The sequence below is a fragment of the Phoca vitulina genome, unplaced genomic scaffold (assembly GCF_004348235.1).
Source record: "Phoca vitulina isolate PV1807 unplaced genomic scaffold, GSC_HSeal_1.0 scaffold25, whole genome shotgun sequence".
Classification (NCBI taxonomy): Eukaryota; Metazoa; Chordata; class Mammalia; order Carnivora; family Phocidae; genus Phoca; species Phoca vitulina.
Window position 1 is genome coordinate 39,686,529 of NW_022589728.1, and position 15,626 is coordinate 39,702,154.

The 15,626-nt window shown below is 31.4% G+C and overlaps 1 protein-coding gene across 5 annotated transcripts in view; it reads right to left on the reverse strand.

Moving 5' to 3' along the window:
* The window catches only part of TRIQK (triple QxxK/R motif containing), an 84,615-nt gene that overhangs the window by 25,476 nt on the left and 43,513 nt on the right, over positions 1–15,626 (reverse strand). The window lies entirely within an intron of this gene.

A 15,626-nucleotide genomic window follows, 5' to 3' on the forward strand; every position in this document is an offset into this window, starting at 1 on the left:
GAGAAAGACAGAAAAATACTAGTATACACATACAATGAAATGCTATAAAGCATAAAACATGAATAAACTATTATCAAATTTCATAAATAAGAATAAAACTCTAAAACATGATGTTCAAAAGGAGCAAATTACATAACAACATATATGGTACGATTTCATTTATATAAAATTCAAAAACAAACCAATAGATTGTTTGACACATATCTAGGTGGAAAACTCATAAACAGAATTATTACAAAATCAAGATAGTGGTTTATCTCTCAGAGGCTTAGAGAGTGCTGCCATTGAGAAGGGACATAAAGAGGGTTCTAAGGTACTGGTATACATAGAATTTTTAACCTGGATGATGGATACATGGTTGCCCATACTATAATTGTGTTTTTAAAATCTGCATACATATTTTATATATGTAGAGAACCTGAAAAGCAGCTAGTGTTGTGTGGGGCATGGGACACAAAAGGTTCTCCAGTAGATTGCTGTGCAAGCTACTCTACTTCTTAGATATGGCAGAATAAATGAAGCTTGAAGTGCTTTTAGCTGTGACATAGAAATAAGCCTTTAGCAGGTCCCCCCCAAAAAGAAGTGGCAGTCTCTAGGGTTTTGGAACAGTGCCATACATCCTTCAGCAGGTAACAGCTGCTAAGAAACAATTCCTGGATTGCTACCAAGCTCTGATGGAGACTGACTACCTGGTCATAAGACTCAGGGACCATCTGGCCAGAGCTACCAGTTATGAATTGGAGGTTATCTAATTCAACAAACCATAAAATTGGGTGTACCATTTTAGCAGTAAAAAAAAAAAAATGTTTATAGATGGTTCTTTATAACATGCTGACACCAGCTGGAAGTAGACTGCTATCCTCTAAAATACAACCTATAAAGGAAATCCTCCCAGTGGCCAAAGTTTGAGTAGTACATTTTCTTGTGCATTTTACTTAGGAAAAGAGGTAACTTAAGAAAGGCATAATATTAGTTTTCCTGAACTGGATATCGAATCTGCCACCTGGTCAGTTTGGATTATTTATGCCTATAGGTAAACAGGCAACATGGAGAATCACAGTATCGGCTGGGGTAATTGATGCTGGTTATCAAGGACAAAATGATTTGTTAATACATAGTGAAGGCCAAAAGAATTATGGAAAGATGTTAGGGAACTCCCGAGGTAATCTCATGTATTATTATGACCAATAATAAAATTTCATGACATTTCTATATAACTTTATAAATAGAAGAATCACCTAGAACCTTCAGGAATAAAGATGTGGGCTACACACTAAAGACAAAGGGCTCATCAAACTATGATGCTTGCTAGGGACAAGATCCAGAATGAATTTTGAAGGAGGTAGGTCTTAAATTACAACTACTACAACCAGCTAGAGAACTGAGAATGGTAACCTGATATATATTATATATATATAATATATATCCATGATATATATATATATCATTGAAGATCCTGGACTTAGAGAACAGTAGTCCCAGGCTTGGTTGGAAAATATGTGGGTAGTTGCTGGATCCTTTCAAGATTATTTTAATGATAAAGGGCAGAAATCCAACCTGAAATAATGTGAAAATAAGATGGGTGGAGGGAGAGGGAGAGAGAGCGAGAGATTAATGGATTTTTTACTTATTCTAGGAGATGAGAGAAGAATGAGTTCAGTTGAGATTGACTTGAACTCCAATCTTGACTCTGAAGGAGTTTCCACCACCAGTTTGTATTTCTTGTTTCACTCTAGAATCATAGCTATTTCCTGCTCTGGTTCACATTTTTACAAAATGAAAAGCAAAGCAGTATGGATACTTTACCTTGGGATCATTTTAATCATTCTTAAAGTCAAAAAAATTATCAAGTTTCTTCCAATTACAGAGGAGTAAGATTCACCTAATAATATGTGTCTAGTTCCAAATTCCAGCAACTTTAACAAATCAAACTAGCCTGTCTCTGTTTCTCCTATCAAATATAGATTGAAAATATATACTTGAAAACTAATGGTACATAATCAACAGAATTTCTTGCTCCAAGTCTTAAACAGGGGTTATGAATATCAAGTAAAAGCAAAATCATAACTAAAAAGTAAACATTGATGCAAAATAATTTTTGAATTACACCTGGATTTTTTGATAGCAAAGATGATTCCACACATATTCATAATTTTTATTTATATATACTTTGCAGACAATCTGTGTAGTATCTGCTTTTGAAATAGAATAATTTAAAAAGTTATTTTCAGTTATAATTTCTAATCAGTAGCTATTATCTGTGTTAAAGTTTCCTTTCTTATTCAGTATGTTAAAATACATTTAACTCTAGCATGGGCACAATTTCTATAAAAAATCACAAGTGGTACAAAAACATACTTAATAAAAATCATAAATATTTTGGTACCTTAATATTGTCATATACTGTTCTTCATATTACACTAATTTAGAAAAGAATAGAATAATTTATATGCTCTATTTAATTCAACATAAAAACCTATTTTATGTCATAAATTATTTCATATTTAAAGACATGGCTTTAACTATGCCATAGTTTCACTGAGTTTTCTTAGTTTAATGAAAGAATAGATTACTTAACTGCTTTTGGCTTTTTGCTTTTCTATTCCTTTACTTTGTCCAGAAACAAGACTGCATCTTTGCCCTTTGTTGATATTGCTGTCTAAGCTCATTATCATGTGAATATCTGGTTATTGTTTTATAAATGTTCATTTTTCAGAAGCTTGCTGTTTTTTTCTTTCTCAACAGTCGACATTACACTAGCCACACTCATTATCATCATGTGGCAGTACTGCTCTTCCTCTGCCTTTGCTGCTTTAAAAATTAATGCACTGTTATTTTCTGAATACTGCATAAGCTGCTTATGAGTACATTATGCTATCAAGCAAGCACATGCAGAAAAGCTTCCTAAACTGTTATTCTTTCAATGAAAATACAGCTGGTTCTGCTTCAAAGGCACATCTTTTCACCTGCAAATGGACTTGCTCCTACACTTATTCCTCAATTCATTGTCTTTTATTTGTGTCTGGAAATCTTTAATTGCCTTTAATTAGAAAAAAGTAAATTCAGTGCTTTAATCTTGCAAATACATTCAATCATAATTCTGTCTGGGATGAATACCAAGTTCTATTCACTGTCTGATCTCTATAACAAAGATATATAATTTATTGTCCATTTATAGAGACCACACCAATTAAGATACAATAGAAAAGCAAAGAGATAAGAGTCAAAATATTTGAAAAGAAAAATTTGCAATCTAAATTTAATTACTCAAACGAATTATTGGAAGATGAGTTATTTACAGCATGCCAAAAATACTGACAAATAATAATATTTGTTAATCAAAGTAAAGACTTATATTTCCTTCAACATTTTTAGAATAATTTCTCATCAACTGTTTTAAATCCCTCCCCTCTTCTTCGAAAAGCAAAACACTATTTGAAATCTTACTTTTCTCATCTTACCATATGATTACCATATGGTATTACCATACCATATTACTTGTATTACATAGAAAAGAGCAATATAATTTGGCATATAAAGTAATTTCCCTGCCATATGAACACAAATTTTAGTTACTATATTATAAACTACAAATAACTGTGGAAAACTCATTACAAAAGCAAGGGTCTATAGTCTTTCCTGTGGAATCCTATAGCAAACTCCAGTAACTATGTCAATAAACATGATCAGCATTTTGATAGCTACAAGATGAATAAAATCAGAAACAGCATTATCACAGGCAAAAAAATATTTAAACGTTAATCAAGTTGATTAAAAACTTATCACAAAACCAGAAACACTATAAAATACAGATAAAGAATAAAAAATACAGATCCAGGGGATTATCACTGGTATAGTACATTTTTATATTTAGCCAGTCATACAAAATGATGTAAAATTTACAAAAAGTATTTTTCTCAAAATTATTGATGGATATTTGAACTAAGGAGAGGAAATAGGTAAATTAATCCTTAAAAATATAAACTCATGCAAACTTTAAAAATTGTGTTATAAAGGCAACTCAAACCAATTTTTTAAATACTTGGACAAAACAGCTTGATATTAATCATACACTGCAGAGAACCCACCATCACTTAATATCACATTAAGTACTAAGAAACAAGTACCATGCTTTGGTTTGCTAGAAATATAAACCAACAAATTATTTATGATATATAAACTAATTTCTCAGAAAATCATATTAAAAATGCTGACCAAGCAACAACTTAGATATGGAGAGAAATGTAGTTAAATAGAAGATATCATAAAGCATATCAAACTTTAGTTTGCACCTAGCCAAAACAAACAAGCAAGCAAACAATTTTTTAAGTAACTGCTATGTGTAATGTATCCTTGGGGATACAGAGATAAAAAATCAATAGAAAACATCAAAAAAGTATCACAGGGAAGATAAAACACAAACTTGCAGAAAAATTAAATAACAGCATATTTCAGTAAGTTTTCAAGTTAAAGATACTCATTATTTCAAGAGATATAATAGAACACTTAAGACTAATATGAACAAAAAAAAAAGAAAGAAAAACAAAGACTAATATGAACAGAGTAGATTAAACAAAGACTATAAAGAATTTAACTACCTTAGAATTAGGGAGATTTTTTATTGAATATTTATAAGTACCTTCTATCATTAGAGGTGATCATCAGGGATGCAAAATAAAATTAGATAGAGTTTCGTCTTCAAGAATGTTTAAATCCCAGTAGGTACAAATAATATATATATATATATATATATACTTGAAACAAGGAAGGAAGTGGTATGTGCTATCAGCCAATAAAATGCTCAAAAGACCAGTTCTGAAAATACTGTAGACAGAACTGAGGTGGACGCTTCTTTGATATAAACACATAGAAACAGTAGTAAAAACCCCATCCTATGAAGCTATAAATATTGAATGTATATATATTTACATATACATACATACATACATGATAATAAAAGGAAAAATGGAAATGTTCAAATGGCAGGAACAAAGATAAAACTCAAAGCAAAACAGCTAGTTCTAGCTGATATCCTAATAGCCTTGGGTGCGGAGGTGGGCGGTGGTACATCTAAAACCAGTGCCTGGTTGTAGATGTCAAGAGGATTTCACATTGGTTTTTAAGGCCCAGGCATGGGCAGCGCTGCCCTGAGAAAGGAGATAAAACTGAAATATATGGATAAAATTGAGATCCTTGAAGGACTGACCAAACCATACAGAAAAGACACCGTACTTATTTGGAGAAATAGCAAGGAATGTTTCTACTTCCTCTAAGTTCTGGGTGTGGAGAAAAGATGTGTCACCTGTGAGAAATATAAATCTTAAGCTGTCAGACCTAAAAAGAAGGTGTGAGGTCCAAATTGCAAGAATCTTTGGCCAAGAAATAAGTCTAGAATAATGGTCAAAAAGTCCCTACTGTCAGGAAGTACATTAAACACTGTTCTGTAAGAATATTTCACAATTCAGACTGCTTGAACTCCCTACAGAGGGAGAAAACAGAAATAAAAACAAATGACCCTCTGTTGAAGATGAATACACACACACACACACACACACACACACACACACACACGGAGGGGGGGAATAAACCACAAAAGGACTGAAAAAAAGAAAGAAAGAAAGAAAAAGAAAATAGCATGAGGTACAATAAACCAATATAACAAATGGGAAAGTTGGTACCATAAGAAGGAATAGTGGAGGAATCTGAAAGAATATATAAAATTGGTTATTTAAAATAATTAAAGAGGAAAAAAACAGAACAAAAAAGAATGATTTTTAAAGTGATTAAATTGACCTTTTACACATGACAAAAAAGGTCATTGAAATTATATATCCATGGATGCAAGTTAAACATAGTAGTAAATAAATGATTGAGAAAGAAAAAGAATTTGTAAATTTTAATCAAAAGGAAGATAAGTTGGAGAAATAACAAACCCACATACAATAGAAATTTATTTTTTTTAAGATTTTATTTATTTATTTATCAGATAGAGAGAGAGAATACGCACAAGCAAGGGGAGCTACAGGCAGAGGGAGAAGCAGGCTCCCCACTGAGCAAAGAGCCCAATGTGGGACTCAGTCCCAGGACCTTGGGATCATGACCTGAGCCGAAGGCAGACACTTAACCAACTAAGCTACCCAGGCTTCCCAGCAATAGAAATTTAAAGAGAGAAAATATATAACTATGATTTGAAGAGATACAAATGTTGTAATATGAAGACTCAATTTATATATAATAGTAAATCTAGAAGGAGAAATTAAAGAGAAACCCATTATTCAAAAGACAAAAAAAATCAGATATTGATGTCCTTCCAGGACTTAAGAAAGACAAGAATCTTTAGGATGAAGGAGCACACCAAATTTCAAGTATTTTTTTCTTTTTACTAAATAAAAATAAGCATTTGCATTAAATTAAAGCTGAAAAACATTTAAGATAAAAGGAAAAATTTTAAAAACAGGAATGAAAATTAAAAGAAGTGACAATTATATTATTGGAAGATGTCTCATCAGAAACACCAGAAACAGGAAATGAATAAAACAGTATTTTCAAATAATATCGACCTAAAATTATGTACCCAGCTAAACTATAATTCAAGTATAAGTACAACATAACAGTACTGTTTTATAAACAGAGACCAAGAAATTTTGCCACTAATAGATATTTGCATGAAGGCAAAAGTAACAAGGGAACTTCACCACAAGGCAGATGTGAAATATAAAAAGTAAAAACAGCAAATATGGAGTTAGATCTAAGTAATTACTGGTGACTGAAACTAAAAAAATAATAGCTGTAATAATTGAGTTTGTGCTGTTAAAAACAAGAGAAAATAAAGTAATATACACAATAACATGAGCAACATGAAAGAGTAATCATATATAGAGTTAAACATCTTTATATTGTTTTGGATAAATAAAGATATTAATAGACTTTAGATTTCATTAAGTCAAATATATCACAAATAAAATTTGAGGAATTCAAGAAGAGGAAGAAAATGAAGAGGAAGAAGAAGAGGAAAAAGAAGAAGGAGGAGGAGGAAAGGGAGACGAAGGGGGGGAGTAGGAGAAGAAGGGAAGGCAGGAAGGCAGAGAGAGAGACATCTCAGTTAATATTAATAAAGAGAAAAGATAAAGTTAAATAACATCAACTAAAAATAGAAATATAGTTGATATTTTAAAAATACTTAAAAAATTTACACACAACTTTAGGAATACATTTGAAATTTTTTCATTCAACTTCATCACTGAATATGTTACCTAGAGTGGCTCAAAAACATAGATCTATTAAGTGATAAAAAATAAGAGAGAAAATCATTAAAGATCCACTCAAATAAAAAGCACCAGACAGGGGTTTGCTAGGGACTTTTAGAAACATTCTAGAAAGTGGTATTTCCAAATCTGTATAACCTATCTTAGAGTATATAAAAGGGTATATCTCTAATTCATTATAGAAATCTTGTATGACAGTCAAACTAAAACTGAACAAAGATGATAAGAGAATGGAGAGACATATGCCAACTTCATTCATAAAAATTAATGTATAAAAAGTCATAAAATACCAGTAAACTGAAATCAACTGTGTATTTTTAAGAAATGAAAACAAAGTAAGATTTATGTCAGCAATGAAAAGATAGTCTAGAAAATCTATTAATATAATTTGACAAATAATATTCTTCTGATAGAAAAAATCTTCAATAAAATTCAACAAACTTCATCACTTTAAAAAAGGAAAAAAATCTCATGATAAACTAAGAACAAAGGGGAATTTCCTTAGCTCAACAACAAGTATGTACCAAAAACCTAGAACTAACATCACACATAATGGCAAAATGATTGAAGCATTTTCTTTAAAGTTAGGAATAGAATATGAATATCTCTATTTCCAATTGAAAAACACAACATAACAAGATACAAAAGATTAAATGCAAGAATTAAAAATTTTTATAAGTATACCTATTAGAAAACTATATAGAAAATCAAAGAGAAATTACAAATTATTACAACTAATAAGAAAATGTACTCATGTTGCTTAACATAAAATTAATAATTAAAATTCAGTAGTATGTTTATATAGCAGCAACAACCAATTACAAAATATAATTTTACAAGATCTAGTCACAATAATAGCAAAAATTGAAGTATCATTTCTGTTTAACTCAGAAAATTCAACAACTTTATAAAGAAAATAATGAAAATTTATCAAATTTACCACCTATAAGTTATTGATACAAATTTCATATATAAAGACATAAATTCTTCCGGAGGTAATCTATAAATCCACTATAATTCCAAGATGACTACCAATGGCCTTTTTTCATGACTATATAAAGTTAATTTTAAAATTCACAAAGAGGATAAAGGACCAAAAATAATTGAGTCAAGTTTTAAAAACAACAAAGAGGGGAGAGGATTTGTTCTACCATTTGTCAAGACATATTATAAAGCTGTAGTAATTAAAAAAGTAAAGTATTAGGCGCCTGGGTGGCTCAGTTGGTTAAGCAACTGCCTTCGGCTCAGGTCATGATCCTGGAGTCCCTGGATCGAGTCCCGCATCGGGCTCCCTGCTTGGCGGGGAGTCTGCTTCTCCCTCTGACCCTCCCCCCTCTCATGTGCTTTCTCTCTCATTCTCTCTCTCAAATAAAGAAATAAAATCTTTTAAAAAAATAAAAATAAAAAAGTAAAGTATTACCAAAGCAATAAGCAAGTTTAATAATGGAATAAGTAACAGATGATTATTATCAATATAGATAAAGAACTCAATACAATGAGAGAAAAACAACTCAATAGATTTCATTCAACTTTATCACAAAATGTGTTACCCAAATTCATTCAAGAAACTATAGATATATTAACAGATAAAAAAGAAAGAAAGAAAGAAAGAGCAGTTAAAAGTCCACTCACCAAAAAAAGGAAAGATATATGAGCAGCAATATATTCACAAAAGAGAAATCAAAAGATCAATAAATATATGAGATGTTTAACCTTAGTAAGCAACACAATGAAAACTAAAATAAGAATGAATACAATTTCATGTACATGAGATTAGCAAAAATTTAAGTCTAATGGTAACAAAAAGATATGGAGAAATAGACAACACTTTGCTTATAGGACTATAGAATAGTATGACCATTTTGGAGAACAATTTAGCAGTTAAAAATGCACACATCCTATTACACAGCAACAGAATTTCTGGTATTTCCCAAAAGGAGAGAAGAGGAAGAAAACTGGAGTAATATTTTGAGGAAACAATGGCTAAGAATTTTCTAGAACATATTAAAGAAACGAATCTACAGTAACATATACCATTACAATAACAATACCTCAAGTAGTATAAATTAAGTCAAATCTATACCTAAACTCATCATAGTGAAACTACAGAAATCCAAAGACACAAAATTTTAAAAGGAGGTACAAAAGAAAAGATTATCTTTAAAGAAGCAACATTTAGATTGACTTCCCAGTGACAAAAAAATCATAGCCAAAATGCAGTGGAGAAATATTTTCATGTGTTGAAAGAACACACAATGAAATAAAAACAAAAACCTGCCAATTGAGAATTCTATAACCAGAGAAAACATATTTCAAAAATAATGGTATGTCCCCATAACCAGCAAAGAAATTGGATCAGTCATAAAAAAATCTCCCAACAAACAAAAGTCCAGGGCCAGATGACTTTCCAGGGGAATTCTAGCAAACATTGAAAGAAGAATTAATATTCTTCTCAAACTGTTCCAAAAAACAGAAATGGAAGGAAAACTTCCAAACTCATTCTACGAGGCCAGCATTACCTTGATCCCAAAACCAGACAAAGACCCCACAAAAAAGGAGAATTACAGGCCAATATGCATGATGAACATGGATGCAAAAAGTCTCAACAAGATACTAGCAAATCGAATCCAACAGTACATTAAAGGAATCATTCACCAAGATCAAGTGGGATTTATTCCTGGGCTGCAAGGGAGGTTCAGTATCCACAAATCAGTCAGTGTGATACACCTCATTAATAAGAGAAAAGATAAGAACCATATAATCTTCTCAATAAATGCAGAAAAAGCATTTGACAAAGTGCAGTATCCATTCTTGATTAAAAAAAAAAAAAAACACCTCTCCATAAAGTAGATATAGAGGGAACATACCTAAACAACATAAAGGCCATATACAAAAGACCCACTGCAAACATCATCCTCAATGGGGAAAAAATGAGAGCTTTTCCTCTACGGTCAGGAATAAGAAAGGGATATCCACTCTCACCATTGTTATTTAGCATAGTACTGGAAGTCCTAGCTTCAGCAATCAGACAGCAAAAAGAAATAAAAGGCATCCAAATAGGCAAAGGAGAAGTCAAACTTTCACTATTTGCAGACAACATGATACTCTATGTAGAAAACCGGAAGACTCCACCAAAAAATTGCTAGAACTGACACACGAATTAAAAAATGTCACAGGATACAAAATAATCTGTTGCATTTCTATACACCAATAATGAAGCAACAGAAAGAGAAAACAAGGAATTGAGCCCCTTTACAATTGCACCAAAACCCAGAAGATATCTAGGAATAAACCTAACCAAAGAGGTAAAAGATCTGTACTCTGAAAACTATAGAACACTTATGAAAGTAACAGAAGAGGATACAAAGAAATAAAAAAAACATTCCATGCTCATGGATTGGAAGAACAAATATTGTTGAAATGTTTATACTACCTAAAGCCATCTAAACATCTAATGCAATCCCTATCAAAACACCACCAGCATTTTTCGCAGAGCTAGAACAACAATCCTACAATTTGTATGAAACTACAAGAGACCCGAACAGCCAAAGCAATCTTGAAGCATGACAATTCGAGACTTCAAGCTATATTACAAGACAGTATGGTACCGTCACAAAAACAGACACATAGATCAGTGGAACAGAAGAGAAAACCCAGAAATGGACCCATAACTATATGGTCAACTAATCTTTAACAAAGCAGGAAAAAATATCCAGTGGAAAAAAAAGACAGTCTCTTCAACAAATGGTAGTGGGGAAACTGGACAGTAATATGCAGAAGAATGAAACTGGACTACTTTCTTATACCATACACAAAAATAAATTCAAAATGGATGAAAAGACCTAAACCATCAAAATCCTAGAGAAGAACAAAGGCAGCAACCTCTTTGACATTGGCTGTAGCAACTTCTTACTAGACACATCTCTGGAGACAAGGGGAAGAAAAGCAAAACTGAACTATTAGGACTTAATCTAGATAAAAAGCTTCTGCACAGAGAAGGAAGCAATCAACAAAACTAAGAGGCAACCTATGGAATGGGAGAATTTGATATGCAAATGACATGTCAGCTAAAGGGTTAGTATCTAAAATCTATAAAGAACTTATCAAACTCAACACCCAAATAATAAATAATCCAGTTAAGAAATGGGCAGAGACATGAATAGACATTTTTCCAAAGGAAATTCCATTTCCATTATGTACACACACACACACACACACACACACACACACACACACACGATGGAATATTACTCACTCAGAAATCTTGCCATTTGCAATGATGTGGATAGAGCTAGAGGGTATTATACTAAGCAAAATAAGTCAATCAGAGAAAGACAAATACCATATGATTTCACTGATGTTGGAATTTAAAAAACAAAATGAGAGGGGGGGAAACCAAGAAACAAGACTCAACTATAGAGAACAAACATGGTTACCAGCAAGAGGTGGGTAGGGGGATGGGTTAAATAGGTGATGGGAGTTAATGAGTACACTTGTGATGAGCACTGGGCATTGCATGGAAGTATTAAATCACTAAATTGTACACCTAAAACTAATATTACAATGTATGTTAACTAACTGGAATTTCAATAAAAACTTTTAAAAATGGTAGGTTAATATCATAAAAGAAAGAAACAGAACTTGCCACAAGTAGACATACACTCTAAGAAATTCTAAAAAATGTTCATCAGGCACAAAGAACATGATTTCAGATTTAAGGTCTGGGATGTAAATGAGAATTAAGAGCAGGGTAAGTGGTAAATATGTATACAATTGTATGAGCTTTGACTGAAAAAACTATAATAATAATGTCTTAGTTTTAAAAATAGAGAGCATTAAGAAATGGAAGCATCATAATTTGGTCTTTCTAAATTAGGAGCAGAGAGAGGTACCTCAGACTCTCCTGACAGCCAAAGTGCTATTTATACTGTCAATTCCATGAACTCAAATATTGTGACTTAATTATCTCTGCATCTGCCAGTACCTAATACAGTCTTCAACCCCAAAAAAAGTAGTATAGTGAAGGGATTATGTGGTCAATTTCTTGGAATTGAGTCCTGGATCTACCTCCTACCAATTGTAGAACCTTGGGAAAATTCTTTAACCCATCTGTGCCAAGTCTTCCTGATCTATATAATGGAGTTATACAATAGTAGTTGCTTTTTTACAGGACTACTGTGAAGATAAAATAAGATATGCCTGGCACAAGATGCTTAATAATTGTTATCAACTTTTATTACATAAGAAAATAGAGATTTACAAGTAAATTAGTTATATTTTTATAATGGTTTACCTAATACATATAAATATTATTTGGCCTGATATACTTAATAACATATACTTAGAAAATATCTTAATTATGTCAAAGCAGTTTTTAAAATTCTCTTCCAATCTTGAAATAATTTATCTCTAGAATAATACATGTAATATTAGGCAATCTTACTCTCTATTTTTACAATATTATATCTGAAGAAATGAAAAGACCCAAACCAACTTATTTCCCCTTTAAGCCAGCAATGTTTCAGAATATTGTTTTTCTTAGGTGCATTGCCTTGAAATCGAGAAGGTATTTCATCTTCACTACACATTTCAAGATCATGCTCTAGTAATCAAAACAGTGTCCATTTAATGTGAGGATTCTGTATCTACAAGGTGTTTTCAGTCACAGCATCTGCCCATTTGATTCTTACCTGAGCAAAGAATATTGTAAAGAAAGCTTTTATTAAAAGCCATTAATCATTGTCATTTAGTACATAATTGAAAAGGCAAAACTTTTACCAGAAGATAAATATTAAACAGTGATATTAAAATCATTATTCAAAACACGGCACTGGTATTGCCAAACAAATATAGTTACTGACTGACCATACAAAAATTATATAAATAAGTGAGATTTCATAACAAGAGGACATTGCACATATGTAATACCACTATTCTTTGTGAATGTTTATTAACTAGCAATTAAATTAGCTTACCAATAAATTTAATAGTAAAAAAAACCCACTATGATACTCATTTTATTTGCTATTTATATTTCTTTTTTTTTACCACCAATACTGACGTATCTCTTCAAGATAATTATGGCTGATTTATTCCCTCCTCACATTTTTTATCAAATCTGGGAAACATCTGCATAGGACTCCATTTAAGGGAGACAGTGCCAGTTCATTAGTATGAGCTCAGGCTTGTGGTACTTTCTAACTCTGATACGGAAAATCAGATAATGCTTCCTTGAGAAAATCCTTGAATTAGTTAATATCTTAATTAGTTTGTATTAATTAACTAGTCAATATCTTTTCTATTTCATTTCTCTGTCTTTACAAAAACCTACATATATCATAATATTCTATAGTATATGCATAAGAACCTTAAGACTGCAGTGCATTATCCTTAAAAGTAGTGAACAAAGTATACCATCACTCTTTTACTTTTAATATATTGTGTTAGATTATGATTACTGTACTTGCAAAGTACACACAGGATAACTCATATCCATGCAACACTGTAGTTTACAAACTGGTCTGACACTTCTCATGACTCTCCAAAGAACCTTCTGAGACAGGTGGATCTTGTGGAGCTAATATTTTCAAGAGGAAGTAAAACAGGAAAGAGAACTTTGTATAGGAATATAATGCATATCACAGCACCCTCTGAACAATTTAGTATAAGAACAGGGCTGAGTCCTCACAATTATATTACTTTGTCTCACCCTTCCTTGGCTCTAATAAATATGAATAGAACTAAATAAAAGAAAAGATATGCCATGTTTATAATACAGAAGACTTTAGATTTTAATGTCTTTTCTCCAAAATTGATTATTAGATAAAAATTTCAATAACAGACTTTGCAGGGCTTTTTTTTTTTTTTTTTTAGAAAAAATTCATCCATGGTGATAGAAATCAGAACAGTGGTTGCATATGGAGGTGGGTAGAGACTGACTGGAAGCAGATATGAAGAATTACCTGAGAAAATGTAAATGTTTCTATTTTGATTGGCGTTTCTGGTTACACAGGTATGTACGCTTGTCAAAATTCTAAGAATTGTATATTTAAGAGTTGAATTGTGAATTGATCCCTGATATGGCTATTCTTTATGTGGTTAGCATATCCTATTTGATCAGAGACTTTAATCTGATAAGTCAGTCCTGTTTAAACACATAAATAACAACCCACACTATTTATTCATCAGGTATCCTGTAAGTGAAGGAAGGTGGAATATACCAAAAAAATATCAAACATCATAAACCATCCCTCAGGAAATTTAATCAGTTAGAAATACTTTTTTTTTAATCTGCTTTTATCTGACTACCAGTTAGATGAGTTAGATCATTTTGTAAGGCTCTTATGATTTCATTTTTTTATTGTAATAGTTGTTTGTTTTGTTTTTATTTTGTTTATTCAGAGTTCCTCTTTCATGAATTGCCTCTTCATGTTTTGTACCTATTTTACTATTGGGTTTCCAGACTACCTTATTTATTTATAGTAGGACTTTATTTTTCTACATATAAATCTTTAATTGGTTATATACATTCTAAATATTCTTTTCATTTTGCATCTCTTTTGTTTTACAGAAATATCTTTATGGAGTGCACCTTATATATCACATTTATAAAATAGGTATATACTCTTTTGGTATCAATAATTTCTACTTTTTTTCTGATTTCTATTGTAACTTCTCTGTTTATCCTTCAGTGTTTTAGAAGAGGTTTTTTATTAATTGTTATTTTTTTATTTCCAAAGAAGTGGGAATGGGTGGGAATGAGTAGGAACATGTAAAAAGAGAGGGTACAGGATGGGAAAGGGTAAGTTAACTTTTTTGCTTCTAACCGATTTCTAATTTACTAAACTTTGTTCAAAGTTGTAGTTCTAGGATACGGATTCTTTAAAATTGGGGGGACTTGGTTTGTAACTTTGTATGTGGGTAATTTTTTATAAATACTCCATGTACCCTTGAAAAAAATGGGTAGAAAATCCTGTGCTTAGAGCATAGTATAAAATAGGTAAGTTTCCTGTTATTTTTGTACGTTGACTAGTGGACTTTTCTCTAGTCCACCATTTTATTAAAGTAAAATTTTAAAGAAGAATTTCAGGCTTATCAAATTATTGTCATTGAGTCAACAAAATTAAAAGTTTTTACATGGATAAGAATAAATGATTTAATAGATGATAACACTAAAAATATTCACCATATAAATGCATCTAGCCTTAAGAAAAATAATAAAATGTATTTTTGCTTTTATTAAATTCATAAAAATTATAAGAGCTTTGAAAATCACAAGTACACAACATGTATTTCTCCATTGGTAAGTAGGCTACACTTACTTTTTGCTCTTTAAAAATACATAGTCCTTCGTTATTCATA